This window comes from Pleurodeles waltl, chromosome 1_1 (genome assembly GCF_031143425.1).
Source record: "Pleurodeles waltl isolate 20211129_DDA chromosome 1_1, aPleWal1.hap1.20221129, whole genome shotgun sequence".
In the NCBI taxonomy this organism is placed as follows: domain Eukaryota; kingdom Metazoa; phylum Chordata; class Amphibia; order Caudata; family Salamandridae; genus Pleurodeles; species Pleurodeles waltl.
Window position 1 is genome coordinate 673,039,159 of NC_090436.1, and position 22,876 is coordinate 673,062,034.

Genomic DNA, 22,876 nt, shown 5'->3' on the forward strand with positions numbered 1-22,876 from the left:
GGTAGGTTCCAGACACAGGTCACAGCAGCACATGCAGTGTGAGTCCTCTCCTGGGGAAGGTCAGGTATCAATTGAGGAATCAGATAGAATTTGGTGGTCACATCCACGGCGGTGCATACCGTCACTGCCGGCGTAGATCACCATTGGCCACTGTACTCCATAGGGCCCAACTGTAACCAATGAGGAGTGGCACGGCGGTTCCCGACCACCTCCCGCAACGGCGCACAACGTCAGCAGAATTACCTCACTTCCACCTGTTCCACCACACAGGACAGGGGGACGCCATTTCAGGGGGGGTCAGGCCCTGGAAAATTGCTGCATCATTTGTGATATTAGGACATACTGGACAAATCACACTGACCCATTACAAGTTAACAGGAAGCAAAGTGATGTAGTAGCTCCATTGTTCAGTTTGTGACCAGCTCCTCACTCTTTTGTCTCATAGATTACTACCACTGTAGATGAATATGAGATAGAGACATACCCCTGTGTACAGACCCCTGGTGGACTTGGCAACACAGGAGGACAGGCATGTTTTCCTCACCTATAGACTTGACAGTGCCACAATCACAGAGTTGTGTGTCCAATTGGATCCTGACCTAATATCTGCTACACGTCACCCCACTGGGATCCCCACTCTTGTGGAAGTTCTATATGTAGTCCATTTTCTGGCAACTGGTTCTTTCCAAGTGATACTGACCTTGGCAGCAGGAATGTCACAGCCAATGTTCTCAATAGTGCTGACAAGAGTGTTGTCTGCCCTGATAAAACACATGTGCAGCTACATTGCTTTCCCCCAGGTTGAAGATTTGGTACTTGTGAAGGTTGAGTTCAATGCATTGAGACATATCCCCAACATAATTGGGGCGATTGATGGAACACATATTGCATTTGTCCCCCCCTCCGCAGAATGAACAGGTGTTCAGAAATCAGAAGAGTTTACACTCTATGAATGAACAGATGGTGTGCTTTGCGGACCAGTACATCTCCCACATCAATGCTAAGTATCCTGGGTGGATGCATGATACCTTTGTCCTAAGGAATAGCAGCATCCCAAATGTGATGGCCCAACTACAGAGGCACAGGGTGTGGCTAATGAGTGAGCGCTGGTTCCCACCCAGTAGATGTTGCCGTATGGGTATGGTGTGGGCAATATGGGATAGTGTGTGGCTAAATGTTGTCCCTCAAAATTTCAGGTGACTCTGGTTAAGCCAACCTCACATGGCTGCTGGCCCCTGTGAGGAATGCCAGGACAAGGGCAGAAGAACATTACAATGAGGCACATGGGTGACCCAGAAGGATAATTGAAAGGACCTTTGGCCTCCTGAAGGCCAGGTTCTGGTGCCTCCATCTGACAGGTAGATTCCTGTGCTACTCACCCAAGAAGGTCTGTCAGATAGTGATGCTGCATGTTGCATAACCTGGCCTTCAGATGCCTTTTCCTATTCCTGCAGGAAGAGGAGGCTGGAGATGCCCGTGTGCCAGCAGTAGACCCTGTGGACAGTGAGGATGAGGAGGGAGAGAATGAGGATGAGGTCAACAGAGCATCTGTGATCAGACAATACTTCCATTAACACAGGTAGGACAGTGTTACTTCATATTTCAATTACATTTGTTTGAATTCCTGTGCCACTGGAATGCTGATATTTCCCACTTCTATGCCCACTTACTTTTCCCTCTGACTATTCATTTTGCAGATGTTGGTGACCTCACATATACTCCTGGTGTGATCACTGCAGCCAGCTATAGGTCATTAATCTATGCTCATTTTCTGTACAGTTGATTTACAGTGTTTGTACCTGCTTCAATGAATACATAATTGATATAGATGACATACTCCAAACTTTTTTTTTCCCAAGGGTGTTTATTGACGTGTTAAAATATATAGGGGGCAAGTGCAATGGGATGGGGTGATGATGGAGGAAAGTCCAGGGTATTGTTCCAGTCTGTTTGTAGCACAGGTGTATTGTCGAAGGGGACATAGGAAGGGGAGCAATGGCAGTTCAAGGTGGACAGGGTGACTGTGTGGGACACAAGAGGGACAATCAGGAGAGTCTAATTTCCTGGCAGGGGTCTTGGCAAGTGTCTCTGGCTTCTGTCTGGATTGCAGGGAATGTTTGCAGGGTGGTTCTCCTTCTGCAGGGGAGGGGTGCTGGTGGCCTGTGAGTCCTGTGGTGGGGCCTCCTGACCACTAGCGCTAGTGGAGGTGGAAGGCTGTTCAGACATCTGTCTAGTGGCAGGGGCCCGCTGTTGTGTGAGTGCCTCCCTCATTGTACTGGCCATGTCTGCCAGCACCCATGCTATGGAGATCAGGGTGTTGTTGATGGCCTGCAACTCCTCCCTGATCCCCTGGTACTGTCCCTCCTGCAGCCACCTGTTCTCCTGCACATTGTCCAGGATCTGGCCCATAGTGTCCTGGGAATGTTGATAGGCACCCAGGATCTCTGAAAGTGCCTCCCGGAGAGCCAGTTCCCTGGGCCTGTCCTCCCCCCCGGCGCAATGCACTCCTCCTAGTTTCCCTGTTGGCTTGTGCCTCTGTCCCCTGAGACGTGTGCCCACTGCCACTGACCCCAGGTCCCTGTAGAGGTGGACACACTGCTGATTGACGTGTCCAGGGGACAGAGGTGTGGGTACGCTGGGTAGGTGCTGTGGTGGCATTTCCTTATGGGGAGGCTCTGTGGTGGTGTGTGACTGGGCCTGGGTAACCAGCTGTCCAGAGGTCCCTGATGGGCCAGGTAGGTCATCCAGATCCTGAAGACCAGAGTTGCCATCATCACTGGGGGCCTATTCTGTTGGGGGACTGGATATTGCTGGCACCTCCTCTGCGCTGACCTTGGCTGGGGTACCTGTGGGGATGTAAATGATGTGTTATGGTTTCTGTATCTGACATATTGTGCATCCGTGGCTTGCCCTCTTTGGCTGTATTTGCCCTGGCATCTTTCATTTGTGTACGTTGGTGTATGGTGGGATGATTAGTTCTCTATAGTGTGCATGCTTTAGTGATGAGTGCCCATGCAGGGCTGTGAGTGGTGTCCATGCATTGGTAGAGCATGCAGGGCTTGGCATTGGGATGAGTGAGATGTGATGGTGGGGTGTGTTTGAAGTGGTGGAGTGATGGGAGGGAGGGTGAGGGTGGGGTATGTGATGGCATACAGGTAGAAGTGTAGCAGTAGTTGAGAGTTGAGTTACCAGAGTCAAGTCCTCCTCCTACTCTGGCCAGGCACTCAGGATGCAGTATTGCCAAGACTTACTCCTCCCATGCTGTTAGTTGTGGGGGAGGAGGTGGGGTCTACCGCCAGTCCTCTGTACAGCATGCTGGTGTCTTGCTGCAGTGGAACATACCTTTCCCCGTAGGTCGTTACACCTCTTCCTGATGTCATCCCTAGTTCTTGGGTGCTGTCTCACGGCATTGACTCTGTCCATGATTCTCCACCATAGCTCCACCTTCCTAGCTATCAATATCTGTTGCACCTGTGCTCCAAATAACTGTGGCTCTACCCTAATAATTTCCTCCACCATGACCCTTAGCTCCTCCTCTGTGAAACGGGGGTGTCTTTGTGGTTCCATGGGTTGTTGTGTGAGGTGTGTAGGTGAGGGTGTGTTGGGTAAAGTGATGGGGTGTGTGATGTGGGGTGCGTGAGTGGTGTATAGGTGTTAATAGTGTGTGGCTCTAGTTGTGTCTGTGGTCTTGATTTCTCTCTGCTGGCAACGCTTTGGAATGGTAAAGGGTTGTGGGTAATGTGGGTGTGGGTGTGGGTGTGTGGGTGTGGTTTGTATATGGTGTCAGGTGTGTATTGTTTGAATTGTCCAATGTGCTGTTGTTTTGTATGTGTGTGTCCATTTTGAGCGAGGCGGTATGTATCGCCAATGGTTTACCACCATTGAATGTCCGCCATGGTGATTTGTGGGTCATAATGTGATGGGCATAATTCTGTCGGCGTAACAGTGACACCTGATCCTGCAAAAGTTCAAGCTTTGACAAATGCTGCACCCCCACACGATATTTCAATGGTACATTCTTTTCTTGGAAAGTTCAGCTAATGTTTACAATACATAAAGGTCTTTGCCACTGTCAGTCCTCCATTATGAGAGCTAGAAAAGAAAAATGTTTCCTTCGAATGGTCAAGAGAATGTGTAAAGAGTTTCAAGAGAATCAAATTTGCTTCTGAAAATGCTACAGAAATGGAGTATTTCAATCCAAAGCTCCACACCAAGATTGTGGTTGACCTGTTGGGTTAGGCGCAATACTTGCACAGCATAGTGAACGCCCAAATGCAAGATGACATATTGTGGCTTATGCCAGTAAAGGTTTGTCGCAAACAGAACATGCTTATTCACAGCCTGAAAAAAAAAGTTTGGCTGCAGCATGGGCTTGTGAACATTCCCACTTATTCCTGTATGGAAAGCCTTTTATGCTGGTGACTGGTCACCAAGCTTTACTGACCATCTCTGGCAACCCAAAATCCAAAATGCCTCCTTGAATTGAATTATGGGGACTAGGATTGCAAGAGTACAATTATACAATCGTGCATCGATAAGGAAAGGATCATAATCCTGCTGAATACTTTCTGAAAGCTCCTATCCAAGGTCATGGCTCTTCATCCAAAACAGCTGAGGCCTACATCAATTTCATTGTCAAGTCAAGTACACCAGGTGCTGTATCATTAGCCCAGGTTGTAACTGCTACAAGTCATAATAGTGACCTGCGACAGTTAAAAGATATAGGGGCTGATTTAGATATTGGTGGACTGGTTACTTCGTCACAGCAGTGACGGACATCCCATCCACCGAAATCTCCACCAAAATCTAAATCAGGCCCACAATTACACATGAGTCTTGGAACAAACACATTCAACCTCTCAGTAATGTTGGTGAATGTTAAAAGTACAAGAATGTCAAAGATGAATTGTCCATAACTCCGGAGGGAGTTATGGTGTGAGGATCGAGAATCAGGATTCCGTAGAGTCTGTGACATAACGGTGATAGAAGTAGCTTATGAAGGACATTGTGGTATTGCTGCTACAAATAGAGCTTTCTAAGACCGATCTTGAAAGAGTTGAAAAGGAACTCAAATCCTGTAAAATATGTAACTGCCTGTCAGCCAAAGTCACTCAACATACTCTGGATATGTCAGGGCTCCCATAAATTAAATTATTTTGGTCTACTTGATATTGGACATAATTAATGGTGATTGTGGATGAATATTCACATTTTCCTTCGGTCAAAGATCTAAGAAATAAAAAATCTTCTCAACATGGGGCTAACCATCCATTGTGAAGTCTGATAATAGTCTACTCTTCAACAGCAAGGAGTTTTTGGAGCATCTGAACAGAAAGCATCAAATGATCACACCCTTTGCAGCCACTGGCAATGGATTTGTTTAGTATGCAAAAGAAAGCAGTGCATCATGCAACTCTTGAGAAGCTCGATCTAAAAACAGTACTGAACTCTACTCTACGAGCTTATCATTCAACACCCCACTCGACCACAGGTGAAAGTCCTGTGACTTTGATACTCGCAAGAGCAATGACAACTAATTTACTTCAGAGGACTACAAAAAAATTGCAGTGAAAACCTGATTCACACAGGAGACTTGGTTCAAAAGCAGAAAATGAAAGTCTATGTACACAAGAGGTGACATGCAAAAGACCACTCATTCAAACAAGGAGATTTGGTGATCACTCGACAGATATGCAAAGAAAATCAAATGCTCCTTATAATGTTGACCCTTTTCAAGTAGTGTCACCAAAGGACACATGGTGACTGCCCAACAACCTGGGAAGTCCCTTACTAAAGACTCTTTGCACTAGGCCTGTGTTTCATTGGTCTTCAACTTGAGATGGTGAAAGAAAGACTGATTCAGAAAACGCAATGACTGTCGCTGATTCCTTACCATCATTGGCAATCTCCAATATTTGATATGACTGTTTATAAATTGTAATAACCTCATGGGGTCGACAGATCAAACCGCCAAGAAGATTAATTGAAGAGATAATCTTCCCCAAAGCAAGATGGAACAATAGTAATCTCTCTGCCTTCAGAGATAAAAAGGAGTACCTTGAACGAGCATCACAAAGAATAATTCGACGAGACGGGACGAGACAGGGCACGCAGCTGAAGGTGGGCCGATGCAAAAGCAATACCTGTGATAAGTAATCATCAACACAGTTCAAAACTGCCGTAGGTAGGTTTGTGATTCCAAGTTGCAGTTTGAACTAAGCATTTTTAAACAAAAAACATAGTGCATTCGACCACCTGAACGACCCACTTGCGATAATAACACCTGCTTTACCATGTTACCACTGGCGCGCGAAAGCAGTAGTGATCAAGGCAACTGAATATTTAAATGTGTGCTTTTAAATATGGTGGAAAGGCTAATGGAGTGAATTATCAAGATAAGGTGGCATCACCGATACCTAGCCAATAGAAAACTGAACAAATCCTCACAAGACACATTTTAAATGGGAAAAACATACATTGACTATTATTAACACAACATTTGAAGTACTAGAACCTAGAGGTAGCTAAAAACAAATCTTTAATATCAATATCAGCCTTTAATACCAACCTTTACCAATATCAACCGTTAATATCAATATGGCAGGTGTCCTTACAAACTGAGCTACAACGGGGGTTGTGACATAACCGATGTTTATGGCCTTGCTTATATTTTTAAGTCTATGCCAGTAGAAATATTGAGTAAAGCAGCGAAATCTGGCACTTTTGCCTCCTGAAACATAAACCTAAAATAGTAAACACACATAGAAATGAGTATAAAATATTTGAGGGTTGCGTAAAAAGTGTCAGAATGGTTTTCTGAGCAAACAGAGCAATATTTGCAATGCTACACACACACAAATAATTGCAGTGCTACAATAAATGCTAACACATTGCCTCATGTTCTTTTTCACTTGCAGTGGTTGTTCCAGAATAGAAAAACATATACAAATGGGCAGTATTTTTTACTGAGAAATGTGGCAACCTTAGGAGTTATGTTCTTGAAAGCTTTATTTTAAATGTACAGTAAATATTGATGCGGGTAAAGCAGCAGCAGTCAGAGTATTGCAGGTTAAAATGCAGGGAGATGACCTAAAAACAGCATTTAGGCTTATGTCTCTGCGTTGACTCAGATACTATCAGAGATATAGTGCCAAACAAACTTCCTCTTTGTCTTAGATATACTGAGAAGTCCTTCCTATCTTCATATTTCCCTTTTGATTATACTTAAAGCAGCTAACATTATTGTTTTGTGTTGTATTAGAAGACAGTGACTCTCTATGGCAGAATGGACATCTACTTGGAGAAGACAAGACCTCATCTACCGTCCTGTCGATGGAATGATGAGATGATTGAACTGCATGTGTCTTTAAATCTTATTGCCTTCTTATTAAGAAATTAGAAGTAACAAAGGCTCACTTAATGAAGAAAACTGTATGGATAGGCTTGTTTTTCAAATCTATGAATTTGTAATGAGAAAGAAGTTACTCTGCTGTCTGATGAGAGCCCAAATATCCAATAACAATGTTTTAATAGGCCACCAATGGGTAATACAGGTAGTACACATTACATGCATGAAAAGTGTATGTTTGTGTTTCGTGCTATTTGTTCTGACTGGTAATATTTAAGAGTACTATTTTTCCAAATTAATTCAGCATAAGAAACAATATTGGAGATGACTGTTTATAACTTCTAGTAACCTGATGGGGTCAACAGATCAAACCGCCAAGAAGATTAATTGAAGAGATAATCTTCCCCAAAGCAAAATGGAACAATAATAATCATGCCATTCATTGTACAATGTGTCAAGCTGCAGGACAGCCCTCTTTGACCTTCCACATGAACATCATTTGGAATCTTTCCTGTCCCTGCTTATAATTCACAGTGTTTTTGCCTAAAGAAGATGTCAAAATGTCACTATTTTAAAAATGATTTGTAGAGGTAATGTCTTAATTTATAGAGGCATCCACACCTTTGTAAATAGATAAAGCTTCTATGGTTTATGATGAATGTTGAGTAATAATTTCTACACACTTAGAATTAGGCCTGGGCATAGAACTCCACTCCGCCTGAGGAGTTTGAGGAATTCAGGTACTTCCAGCTATGCAGAGTAGTGGGGAGTTCCTGAATTCCGCTCTCTGCCATGTAGTGGAGTTTGTGGTCACAAGATTGGGTTTTGGTGCTCTCTCGTGAGCACAATGATTCTCCTGGCATGCTAGTGAGAGTGTGTGAGATCTCACATTCTCTGTCATTGCTTCCAGCCATGCCGACGGCCAAAAAGGGACGCTCGCAAGCTCAAACTCACTTCTGAAGTAGATTTTCATGTCTAGAGCCACTAAGTCTAGTCAAAAAGAGCTTTTTTGACAGTGGACCCTAAAATTAGTTTTTCAGACTGAGAACCCTCTTTTTTTAAACAGGAAGGAAGTGTGTCAAAGACTCCAACTTCCTGTTCCTGTGCAGCAGGTTCCTCCCAGAGCTTTGTCCATCCCCTGGTCAATTTTCACTTGGATTTTGAGGTGGAAGGATCACTCTCTTTGTCTCCTGGATAAACCTTTAGATTTAAGGACTTTGTTTTATGAAATCATTACACAAGTAAGTTCTAAAACTATATTGAAAAAGGGTGTTGCTGTTTGCTTGGGCATGTACCAGTATTTCTTCGTACTTTAATTTGATAAAAAAAATGTATAGTGGCAGGTGGCTTGGAGTTTAAGTATGGGCTTAATTATTATTTATTTTGCATTTCATTGATTTTTCACCTCTTGTAAAGGAAAATTGTTGTACAGCTCAGTAGCTTTCCTACATGTTTCCATTAGGAGCATTATTTTAGTATGTGGACTAGAATTCCAAAGGGTCATTTAGCCAGTCCGCCCAGTCCAATACTAGTAGTCATCAGTGCATGAAATAAATGTTTCAGTGGTATGTTTTCAAAACTTCATTTAGGGCAGGCATGGTATTTGATTTATTTAAATTTAAAATGGCTTTTGTTTGCACTCCATTTTTTTGCACAAAGTGTATTTATTGTGGGGTAATACTAGTTGATGACATAGAAGGATGTTGTTTGATCATGTGGCGGTATGGCAGCCATTTTGTGCGTGTAGCCAGTGTCCCTTTGCCATAGGCTTGCATGTGTTCTTTGTTTGCCATGCCTCCTTGTTGCTGTTTGACCACGTGGCAGGCAGCCATTTTGTGCATGCAGCCACTGTCCCTTGCAATAGGCTTGCATGTGTTCTTTGTTCTCCATGCTTCCTCCTTGCTCACTGTTGTTTGCCCATGTGCCTGGCTGGCAGCCATTTTGTCTATCCAGACTGTGTCTCTTACCATAGGCTTGCATGTGTTCTTTGTTTGCCATGCCTCCTTGCTCCTTTTTGTTATTGTTGTTTGCCCATGTGGCTGGCAGCCATTTTGTGCAATTAGCCACTGTCCCTTGCCATAGGCCTGCATGTGTTCTTTGTTCTCCATGCTTCCTCCTTGCTCATTGTTGTTGTTGTTTAACCATGTGGCTTGCTGGCAGCCATTTTGTGCATGCAGCTATTGTCCCTTTCCATAGACTTGCATGTGTTCTTTGCTCTCCGTGCTTTCTCCTTGCTCCTTGTTGTTTGCCCATGTGGCTGGCTGGCAGCCATTTTGTCTATCCAGACAGTGTCTCTTACCATAGGCTTGCATGTGTTCTTTGATTGCCATGCCTCCTTGCTCCTTTTTGTTATTGTTGTTTGCCCATGTGGCTGGCAGCCATTTTTTTGCAAACAGCCACTGTCCCTTGCCATAGGCCTGCATGTGTTCTTTGTTCTCCATGCTTCCTCCTTGCTCATTGTTGTTGTTGTTTAACCATGTGGCTGGCTGGCAGCCATTTTGTCCATCCAGTCAGTGTTTCTTACCATGGGCTTGCATGTGTTCTTTGTTTGCCATATCTCCCTGCTCCTTTTTGTTGTTGTTGTTTGACTTTTTGTGGCTGGCTGGCAGTCATTTTGTGCATGCAGCCAGTGTCCCTTGCCATAGGCCTTCATTCATTGTTTGTTCTCCATGCTTCCTTCTTGCTCCTTGTTGATTTGTTTGACCATGTGGCTGGCTGGCAGTCATTTTGCGCATGCAGCCAGTGTCCCTTGTCATAGGCTTTCATTCATTGTTTGTTCTCCATGCTTCCTTCTTGCTCCTTGTTGATTTGTTTGACCATGTGGCTGGCTGGCATCCATTTTGTGCATGCAGTCAGTGTCCCTTGCTATAGGCTTGCATGTGTTATTTGTTTGCCATGCCTCTTTGTTGTTGTTGTTTAACCATGTGGCTGGCTGGCAGCCATTTTGTACATGGAGCCAGTGTCCCTTTGCCATAGGTTTGCATTTTTTTTTGTTTGCCATGCTTCTTTCTCCTTCATATTGTTTTACCATGTAGCTGCAGCCATTTTGTGCATGCAGCCACTGTCCCTTGCCATAGGCTTGCACGTGCTCTTTGTTCTCCATGCTTCCTCCTTGCTCCTTGCTATTGTTGTTTGATCACATGGCTGGCTGGCAGCCATTTTGTGCATTCACTGTGTAGCCAGTGTGTATTTGACATAGGCTTACATAGAAACATAGTTAGTTATTGATCATTTGTTTTTTAAGTTTCTATTTTTGCTGTTTCCCATTTTGCTTTTACATTTTTGTAATTTTAATTTAATTTTATGCCCTTTTTTATATCATGTTTAATGTATTGTTATTGTTATTTTTGTATTTTAGTTTTTTAATATATTTTTTTTTAATTTTGTAATTTACATTATTTAATTTATTTATTATTTTAATTTGTACAAGTTATTACTTTTGTAATTTGTTTTATTTTTGTTTACATTTTATGTTGATTTCTTATTTTAATTTCTTACTTTTTTATTTATATATATATTTGTTTATAATTTTTTAAGTTTTATTTAATTCTGCATTTCACCTTGATCCATCCCTCCGATCTATTCCATTCCTCTATCTATTCACCAAAGATGCACAGCTGCACTACAGCATCGAGTTTATTAGATGTAATTCCATTACTCCACAGAGACAAATCAACAGCAGAATTCAATTTGTTAGTGATTATTCCATTCCCCCTGGACCACCATGCCGCCATAGGTTATTTAAATAATTATTCCATTTACTCATTCCCCTCTCGCTGACTACCCCGGGTGTTTCCTTAAAGAGATTAAAACAAAGCAAAGAACTAGATCTGCCTGTTGTGCTGTCTGATTTGAAATGTAATTTATTTAGGGTGTGGTTTGCCTTTACAATGTTTGAATAAATACTAGGTATAATACAAAAATAACCCACTTCACTTAGATTACATTCTTCTGTACTATTTTCAACCTGCTGCAACAATGCCATGTTTCATGAACTACATGTTTTTCTTGCTTGATTGTTTTTAGGTGTAGAAGAGAAGAGGCCCCACATCACCCGCAGTACTGCCAAAGAGAAGGCCTTACAGTTACTTCTGTCCACAGGCACCAAACTCTTTAGCTTGTCCATCTTAGTGCCACCGCCAACCTAAAGCTAGTTAAGATGGCCCCAAAGAAAGTTGCTCCCAAGAAAGTGGCCAGTGAGAAGAAATAACTTTCTGCAGTGGTGTGCCAACCTCAACCTTTTTTGGGAGACATGTACCTGCTCCCACACTGGCCTCCTGGGAGGAACCTGGGAGCACTCTTACATCAACAGCAGCACCCCAACCCAAGACAATGTCTGTCAGTGAGGCAGCCACTGCAATCATGGCGGTGCCGACAAGCAGTGATGTTGAATTGGATTTGTCCTTTTCGCAAAGTAGTACCCAGTCGTTTCAGGAAACAGTGCAAAGTGGACAGCAGCTGCAACCAGATCTTCCCAAGGTTAGAGCAGAACAGGAGGTCGAGCTTTCTGCTGAGCAAGAACCTCCTTTTTTAGAGTCAGGGGCTCCCAGACCTCCAGCAAGAAAAAAGAAGGGTATTACTCCACCATCTTCTCTAAGCACCATTTCTGGTGACTAAAATAGGGACATGGAGTGGATCCCTGCAGAGTCTGGGAGATGCCAGTAGAGGCAAGGGAAAATAAATTTCTAGAAAGCCTTTGAATCCTTGAATGGGGTGATGAGGATGATGACGACAACACAGTCATTATGAAAGTTGGCACAGAGGAGTCTGACATTACTGTTTAACCTGCGCTGAGGGATGTGGCACAGGCAGCACCACCAGCTCCCATAGTTGTCAGGCCCCAGCAGAGACCTGCAATAATCCCTACCTCAGTACAAGTATGCCCTGCAAAAAGATAATCAACACACCCACGACCACCTACATCCAGTTCTTCTTCAGGCATTGGCTCAACAAGAAAGTACTCCTCCTCAGTTTGGGACTATTTTACGAATAGCAAACAGGAGGAGAACATTGCCATATTCTCCATTTGCCACGTGAGGTTTCATCAAGACATGCCTGGTTTACATTATAGTACTGGGGGCCCATATGAAACCTCCTCCCTTTTTATTTTGTTGGAGGAGTGGGATTCTTAGAGTTTGTGGCATTCCTATGCCTGAAATGGAAGGTTTCAATCTGGACCTATTTTCCCAGAGTTTCTGTTCTAGTGCTGCATCACGATGTGCTGCAATTGGTTGGCAAAGTTCTGCAGCAAAGTGTTGTCCACACTATCCACCTGACAACAGACATGTGAACCAGTTGTCAGGTGACTGATTACATGTGCACCACTGCACACTGGATCTCTTTTCTGGGTGAAGCAAAAGCTATCTACAGGTCTTGGCCATGAAGAAACTTTTAATAGAGTTTGACAGCAGGCAACAGTAGCCATGTTCACCATGGAGAAGTCACACACAGCTACAAACATCTTGGAGGAATTTAATAGCAAGGTGTCTGAATGGCTGTGAGGTCTTCAAGTTGAATTTGACCCACGGCCAATGGCAGTAACATAGTCAAGGCCATGGCCGGTGGCGGCTATTTCAGGGTCCTGTGGTTAGAGCACTGGATGAACCTGCTTGTGCAAGACTTTCTTTAAAAAAAGACATAGTCAGCAACATATTGACCACTTGTAGACATATCTGCACTTATTTCAGCCATTCTTTTAAAGCCAAGAAACATTTGTGGATTGTTCAGTGTCATAACAGAATACCAATTAAAGCCATGATACTGGAAGTGCCAACACGTTGTACCTCAACATATTATATTTTGCACTGTTTGTTTGAGCAATACAAACAGATCAATGACTATGTCATTGAAAGAGGAACTGCTGCCGTTGGGAGAGCTATGACCATGAATGCAGGCAAATGGGGCCTAGTCAAATACCTCACACAGATGCTGCTCCTGTTTGAGGTTTTGACACAGATAGTTATCAAGGAGGACAGTACAATGGGCCAAGCTATCCCATTACTCTATCTGCTAAAGAAGGTGTCTGAAAGGTTTGCTTCGGGGGTGCGAACAAAAACCCAGAAGCGCATGTCTTGGTTACTAGCCTAAGCTATCACTTGACTTGTAATGAAAGGCTGCAAAATGACATCACCTTGTCCAAAGAGTACATCTATGTGAACCTATTTGATCCACGCTACAAAAAAATATTTCTACTTTCATTCCTTTTTCTGAAGTGGATGTTTCACAATACAAGAGGTGGATTGTTGAGGAAGCAGGAAGCTGGAACTTAGAGTCCCACTCTGCAGTTCTGGGGTGACACCTTTAACTTCCAGAGAGTGCAGTCCTGTCTCACATACATAAATCCCACCAACAAGAAAACCGGCGACAACAGCAACAGAAAAATCAGACCCAACATCTGCATTGGCTTGATTTCAAGTGGCAGGTCTGAAATCCAGTGCAGAGGCAAAGTAAAAAGTGGTTGAGCAGGTGGCAGCACCAATGACCATTAAGAGGATGTTCCAGGAGTATTTAGATGACCCAAAAGAGGTGTATGTGGATAAAAACTAATTGGTGTATTGGTATGGGAAGATGCTGTACTGCTATCTGTATTTAACCACCGACTCCATCTTGAACACTGACTCCATTTTGTGCTTAGCTTACCTTTAGATGCCCTCACATCGGTGGCACAGGTATTTTTCCACAAAGCTTTTTTTCTACACTGAACATATTTTCACTTCATCTCACCAGCACAGGGTTGTACAATGCAGGAACATCACATTGGGAATGTGGACCGGCGACATGATACGAGAGACTCATCCTGGGAATGGTTTCAATGTTTTCATTAGGGAAAAGTACTGCTCCTGTGTCCCTGGAATGCACATCAGGGCAGGGGCCATTTCTTTGTGTGCTTTCGTCACAGACTGAGTACAGCCAGCGATTGAATTTTATAACTTACGTGAAGGGATATGGAGGCTGCCAGAACCTTCTTCTTGGGTTTGTTCAAGGTATATGCAGTGGGAATGCTTGGCTCTGAGGCAGAAGGAACTCATTTTGGGGGATGGACGCAGTATTCAAAATCTCATCTGGGAAGGTTTCTCTTGTTTTCTAGCTTCGCTGTGCACACATATACATATATATATATATATATATATATATATATATATATATATATATATATATATATATATATATATTCTCACTGACTACATATTCATTTTTGATGCATTGTACTTTGTATGCCTGACATTGTTTAACTGCTGTGAGTTTTTTAGCATTTACACGTGTTTTACTGCATTCAGTTTAAATGTTCATGTTCATATTTTGTTGTACTTTATTTTGATATCTTGGAAGTGCCTTAAAAAATTAATTACTCAAACTAGGAGTGCTGTATTCCTTGCCATCGTTTTTCTCTTAGTTTGAGGCAAAGCAGGACAGATGCGCCAATGGCCAGAGTTCAGCAGACTGGTAATAAAGTATCTGGCTCGTCCTGTAGCCGGTGTGTCTGCTGAATGTGTTTTCAATGCAGCTGGTGTTGTTATAACAGTCAAAAGGACCAGTTTCTAACCTCAAAATGTGGAGAAATTACCCATGATTTAAATGGACCTGCATTTTATACCACCTGATTATACCTTTCCCGAAACACCACAGGAGGAGGAAGAGGATGATTGGTCTGACTCACATGTATGTGCTGACTAACATCTGAGTGAACCACCAGAGTTTGAGGACAAACTCTACTTCCCAGACTGAGTATGCCAGTGCCACAATAGAACTTTGTAATTATTTTTCTCACTGAGCTTCCTTTTCTCTTTCTTTCTTTGCAAAAAAAAAGTGGACCATTATGTTTGTTTTTGATTTATGCTGCCCCACAATTAGAACCCTGGATTGGAATAGGACATGTGTGCAGTGAAGACACCCCCACATTCCCTTCAGGACATTGGAGACGATGCCTGTGTCAGGATACTTCAATTCGATTTCCTCAGAAGCAGAAGATAACTCCTCAGTCCCGATCCGAGCTACTCACAACAAATATTAATCCTTCGTGCTGAGTACCCCGGAGGGGGAAAGGGGAATGGGATGGTAGAGAGACTGCCACAGAGATGATGAACGCCAGTACTCAGTCTGCCTCTTCACATCTAAGATTGGATACAGCACCTGCAAGAGTCACAGTCGCAATTACTAGGGACATACAACAACACTTAATTCTCTTTAATTCTATTATTTCTTCACTCACCCTGAGTTCTCTGTAGCCTTGCTTCTCTCTATAAATGATAGCTCTTCTTAAAAAAAATGCTTATTACTGATTCTGGAAGAACTTCTCAACCTTTGTTAGAGATTGGTTTTTATGTTGCTATATATATATATATATATATAGTTGGTGATAATGCGTTCTTCAAATCAGCTGATGTTATTTAATTTCTCCAGTCTTATTGTGACTTCTGTCAATACTTGTATTTGTAAATGCTTGTTTATTAAAGTTTGTTTCTCCTTTCTTACTTCGACATTTGTTGATAACTTGTATTTGTAAATGCTTGTTTATTACAGTTAGTTTCTCCTTCCTTACTTCGACATCTGTCGATAACTTGTAGTTGTAAATGCTTGTTTATTTAAATTTGTTTCTCTTTTAAACTCTATTTTGGTTTATTACCATTGAATTTGTAAATGCTTATTTGTTAACAGTTCGTTTCTCCTTTAAACTTGGCCTTTGTTTATAACCTTGACATTTGTAGATACTTGCTCTTTTAAAGTTCGTTTTTTCTTTGACTTTAATATCTTAAACAAGAACCTTGTAAGCATAAGGTTAATTCATACATTAACTCTGTAGCCTTGCCGACTTCCACGGGAACGGTCTACTATCAAACTCTTCGAATAAACCTTGACAATATTTATCCGTTTTCTGTAATATAATCTTCAAATGTAATTTTACCTCACAGGAGTTTCTGTTCTGAAGCGCGCACTCTCTCCACACAGCTGATTCCTGTCAGACCTCAGTTGAAGTGCAAGGCTTCCAGCTGGAGAGCTCATAACCTAGCAACCAACCGATTGCAAGACTAAAACTGTAACTAACCTTCAGGACTCACAGCGGCCATCTTGGATCTTCTCTTCTTGATTCTTCCTTTGAAATAAGCGCAAGATTACTCTGCAAACCTTCTTCCAGTTTGGGCTTTGCTGTCTCCACTGAGGATATCTCTTTGCTTTTCTCATGCACTTCTTTGATTTGACTTGGCAAGTTTGTGTGGTCATGACAGTACTCCCCTTCAAGAAACAGTTCTCCAATTTATGTTTGCTTGGGTAGGTTCTATGAAAGTTTCTCACTAATCTTGAAGCATGTACATACTCGTGCGGCTCCCAGGATCGTTCCTCTGGACCATAACCTTTCCAATCAATTAGATAATAAAGCTGGCCATTACGGATTTTGGAATCTAAGATTTGATTGACCTCATACTCTTCTGCAGAGCTAATCTGGATAGGAATTGGAGGGGAGTTTTGACGTAAATTTGGAGGACTGTTCTTTAACAAGGAGACATGGAAAACAGGATGTATCTTTCGATGAGCTGGCAACTGCAATTTAACTGCCACTGGATTGATCATCTTGTCAACTTTGAATGGGCCTATAAATCATGGCTGAAATTTGCGATTTCCTTTGAGACGTAAATGACGACTGGATAACCAAACTTTGTCTCCTTTCGAATAAATGGGGCTCTCTCTTCTTTTTCTATCAGCCTGAGTCTTATATGAGTCTTTTGCTTGAATTATGTTTTTTCTAGCCCTAACTAACGTGGTATGCAAATCCCTCACCATCTCTTCTACTGCAGGCACTGAATCATCTTCTTTACCCAACATTACATTAGGATGTCTACCATGGTTCAGATAAAAGGGGGTGAACCCAGTGGTGGAATGAACAGCATTATTGTAAGCAAATTCAGCTGCTCACATCAACTCGTGCCATTCCTTCTCTTTATTGAAAAAATTGAGTCTTAAATACTGTTCTAACTCTTGATTCACTCTCTCTGTTTGCCCATCGGTTTCAGGATGGTAACTGGTAGAGTAACGAGAATCAATTCCTAATCTTTTACTAAAGGCCTTCCAAAAGCGAGAAACAAATTGGGACCCCCTGTCTGAAACTAGAATTTTTGGGATACCATGGGCGCGTACTATGTGTTGTGTAAACAACTGTGCAACCTGTGGGGCTCGAGGGATTTCTTTCAAAGGAATGAAATGCGCCATTTTAGTGAAAGTGTCTACAAAAACTAGGATACTGTTAAAACCTTGGCTACTAGGGAGGTCCACTATAAGATCCATAGTAACAGTATGCCAGGCATGGGGTGCAGTGGGCAAAGGTCTTAACAGACCTTGTGAAGCTGTTCTATTTGATTTCCCTCTTTGACATTTGTCACAAGTTGACACATATTGTCTTATCTGAGTTTTCATTTTTGGCCACCAAAATTCTCGTTGTATTAGATTTTGAGTCTTTGGAATTCCTTTGTGTCCAGCCAATTGATCGTCATGATAAGCCTGAAGAATTTGTTCTTGCAGCTCCACAGTCGGAACATACAGTGCACCTTTAATGTATGGCAAACCTTTTTTGATTTCTCTTCCTTGGCCTTCTTTGGACCACTTCAGCATTCCTTCGAATGTTAAGTTTTCTTGAATTTCTTTGGTTACATTTTCATACAATATGGCAGATATGAACTTCTCCTGTGGAATAATCAATTCTTTTTCTGGAGGCTCTTTAACTGCACCGGTATCAATTCGAAATAGAGCATCTGCCTTCCCATTTACTTTTCCTGGTCTGAAAGTGATAACAAAATCAAAGTCTGCAAAATATAGGGACCAACGCAGTTGTCTAGCTGTTAGAGTTCGAGCTGATTTTAAAAACTGTAAATTTCGGTGGTCCGTGTAAACGGTCACTTTATGCTTAGCTCCCAAAATGTAATGCCTCCACTCATGAAAAGTTTCTTAGACTGCCAATAGCTCCTTATCCGCAATTGAATAATTTATCTCTGGTGGTCTTAATTTTCGAGAGAAATAGGCCACTGGATGTAATTGACCTGTATCTTTATGACGCTGGGAAAGGATACCTCCTATGGCAACATCTGAAGCATCTGCCTCCACATAATATGGCTCATCTGGATTGGGGTGGAGCAAGATTGGAGCTGAGACGAAGGAATTCTTCAAAAAATTAAAAGCATTTTCAGCTTCTTTTGTCCACCCAAACTTCACTCCTTTCTTCAACAATCGAGTAATGGGTGTAACGGTTTGAGAAAAATTGGATATGAATCTTCGATAAAAATTAGCGAACCCCAAGAAACTCTGGATCTCTTTGACATTGCAAGGAGAAGGCCAATGTTGCACTGTCTTTATCTTGGCAGGATCCATACTAACTCCTTCTGGTGACAAAATGAATCCTAAGAACTCAACTCGTTCCACATGAAATGCACACTTCTCCAATTTTACATAGAGATGGTTTTCTTGCAACCTTGTGAGGATGGATCGAACATAGGAATTGTGCTCCTGTAGATTCTCGGAAAAGATTAAAATGTCATCTATATAAACCACGGCAATCCGGTCGAGGAATTCTCGTAATATATCATTAACGAACTGCTGGAAGGCAGCGGGAGCATTGCATAACCCATAAGGCATCACTTGATATTCAAATAATCCGTATCGAGTCCGAAAAGCGGTTTTCCATTCATCCCCTGAAGCCACTCGAATCAAATGATATGCTCCTCGAAGGTCCAATTTGGTGTAGATTCTAGCATTCTTTACTTGATCTAATAAAACTGACACTAAAGGCAGTGGGTATCGATTCTTGATGGTAGCCTGATTGAGGGCTCGATAATCAACGCAAGTTCGAAGACTCCCATCCTTCTTTGGTATGAAAAATAGTGGGGATGACACTGGAGATTCAGAAGGACGAATAAAACCATTAGCAAGATATTGATCCAAATACTCCTTTAAATGTTGATTCTCTACTTCGGTCAATGCGTATATTCTGCTACATGGCAATATCGCACCTGGCTCCAGTTCAATTTTGCAGTCGTAGGGTCGATGTGGTGGCAATTTCTCAGCCTCCTTTTCATCAAAAACGGCGACTAAATCCTCATATTCTTTTGGGATTTCTGCTGTCTTTAGTGCACAGATCATTGAAGAGTGTGATGATAAACAGGCCGCTTGGGACTTGGTGGACACTTCCACTCCATCATGAAAGCAATTCTCTTTGCAGTAAGAGGAATTCATCTTGATCGTTCTTTTGCTCCAATCAATTTGTGGATTATGTTCTGTAAGCCAGGGCAGACCCAAAATGAGTTGAAATTGTGGAGCATCTATCAAATTAAAGATTATCTGCTCCTGATGTCCACCAAAACCTTGAATCTGAATTGGTTCGGTCTCATGGGAAATGGGTCCTGAAGAAAGATTGATTCCATCCACAGCTCTTACTACTTCCAAAGTAGATTTCTTGATAAATCGAATACCCATTTTACGAGCGTATTTGATATCACAGAAGTTTCCCGTAGCTCCAGAGTCTATCATAACTGAGATCCCTTGAATTTCCTTCTCAAGGGTCTTAACTGATACTGTTTGTACCAAATGTGGCGCTGCGGTTTGTAAGGTATTCGCCACTGGTTGATCTAAAGGAGTTGTCTTGGGTTCTGCTTTCATCAGGGCAACTCCCTCTACTGATGAAGCTGGCCTTTTCCCGACTGAAGAGCTTTGGGTTTCTTGGGACAGTTTTTAACAAAATGCCCAGATGCACCGCAATATAAACATAGTTGATTCACTCTTCTTTTCTCTTTTTCTTCCTTAGATAAAGGACCTCGGATGGAACCAATTTGCATTGGTTCTTCTATCGTTATCCCTTCTCCGGCTCTCGTATGATCATTTCTTACACAATCAATTCTCAGGGGAAATGGTCGATACTCTCTTCTCTTTTCTGCTCTTCGTTCAGTTAACCGGTGGTCAATCTGTAACACAAGATCAATTAACTCCGAAATTTCGGTGGGTCTATTTGGAACTTGTGCTAAGGCATCTTTCAATTCATCTCTCAGTCCACGATAAAATATGGCGGCTCTTTTTGACTCCGGCCAGGCAGTCTCTACAATGAGTTTATTGAAATGAGCCAGATAGGCTACTAGATATTTATTACCTTGCCTGATTTCCAGTAGTTCATTGTCAGTGGCTTGAGCTGCAGTTCGCCGATCAAATATTCTTAAGAACTCTTCCTTGAAATTTTGGAAATTATATAAAACAGGATCATTTCTGGAAATTATTGGCATGGACCATGCGGCCGCATCTCCTGTCAGATAAGACAATATAAATGCCACTTTGGACTGGTCTTCGGAAAAAATGACTGGTCTACATAAAAAATGCAATGAGCATTGGGTCAGAAAAATCTGCGCCTTATTAGGATCCCCACTGAAGCGCTCGGGTTGAGCCAAAGGAATAATAGGGAAAACCGCATGAATTACTTGAGTGGATATACCTGCAGACTGTGAAGGGCTAGGGATTTGTGAAAACACAGATTCATTTGATTTAGCGGTGTTCCCTAACTCATTTATTCGCTGTTTTATTTGGACTGTTTCTTCTATGGTGTTATTTAATTGTTTTTGTAACCCTTCCAAAACGGTAGCTAATGCTTTTATATCAATTCCTTCTGCCATTCTGCTCAGGAGGAAATCTGTTTTTTTCCCTAAAATTAGGGTGATGGCACTTCAATCTGTCAGGATACTTCAATTCGATTTCCTCAGAAGCAGAAGAGAACTCCTCAGTCCCGATCCGAGCTACTCACAACGAATATTAATCCTTCGTGCTGAGTACCCCGGAGGGGGAAAGAGGAATGGGATGGTAGAGAGACTGCCACAGAGATGATGAACGCCAGTACTCAGTCTGCCTCTTCACATCTAAGATTGGATACAGCACCTGCAAGAGTCACAGTTGCAATTACTAGGGACATACAACATCAGTTTTTCACTTTCTACTCTCAACACTTAATTCTCTTTAATTCTATTATTTCTTCACTCACCCTGAGTTCTCTGTAGCCTTGCTTCTCTCTATAAATGATAGCTCTTCTTAAAAAAAATGCTTATTACTGATTCTGGAAGAACTTCTCAACCTTTGTTAGAGATTGGTTTTTATGTTGCTATATATATATATATATATATATAGTTGTAGATAATGCGTTCTTCAAATCAGCTGATGTTATTTAATTTCTCCAGTCTTATTGTGACTTCTGTCAATACTTGTATTTGTAAATGCTTGTTTATTAAAGTTTGTTTCTCCTTTCTTACTTCGACATTTGTTGATAACTTGTATTTGTAAATGCTTGTTTATTACAGTTAGTTTCTCCTTCCTTACTTCGACATCTGTCGATAACTTGTAGTTGTAAATGCTTGTTTATTTAAATTAGTTTCTCTTTTAAACTCTATTTTGGTTTATTACCATTGAATTTGTTATTTGTTAACAGTTCGTTTCTCCTTTAAACTTGGCCTTTGTTTATAACCTTGACATTTGTAGATACTTGCTCTTTTAAAGTTTGTTTTTTCTTTGACTTTAATATCTTAAACAAGAACCTTGTAAACATAAGGTTAATTCATACATTAACTCTGTAGCCTTGCCGACTTCCACGAGAAACGGTCTACTATCAAACTCTTCGAATAAACCTTGACAATATCTATCCGTTTTCTGTAATATAATCTTCAAATGTAATTTTACCTCGCAGGAGTTTCTTTTCTGAAGCGCGCTCTCTCTCCACACAACTGATTCCTGTCAGACCTCAGTTGAAGTGCAAGGCTTCCAGCTGGAGAGCTCGTAAACTAGCAACCAACCGATTGCAAGACTAGAACTGTAACTAACCTTCAGGACTCACTGTGGCCATCTTGGATCTTCTCTTCTTGATTCTTCCTTTGAAATAAGCGCAAGATTACTCTGCAAACCTTCTTCCAGTTTGGGCTTTGCTGTCTCCACTGAGGATATCTCTTGGCTTTTCTCATGCACTTCTTTGATTTGACTTGGCAAGTTTGTGTGGTCATGACAGTCTGCCACCCTCATATGCCATCGCCTATCCTGTTTTTTTAACATCACTTAGCAGGACTGCCGTAGAAGATCATAAAACAAAAGACTGTCAGTGCCAATGTCAATAATGTGTTGAACTGCCATCAAAGAGGAGATATTTTGTTAAATCACTGTGCTTGGATTGGAAGAGGTAACTACTACCAGTACTAAAGTAACTCTTTTTGGTCCAATGAATGGTGATATATTGAGTGTTTGTGAACCTATGAGTGATGACTGATGTATGTGGTGACTGACATTGAGGAAGGGAGTTCAAGAACTTTGTAAGCTTGTTTCTGAGGATTTGCAATGTTTGGGGGCTGAAGGATGATCATTTTTTCCTGAAAGCTATTGGCCTTTCAGACGTAGTGAAACTTACCTGCAAGGTCCACTCCTTAGTTTTTTTATGGCCCCTCAGAACAGATCAGCCACTTTAGTTACCAAACACAAATCCACACAAAATACTTTAGTTCATTTCTCAATCTATTCTAATCTTTATTTGAA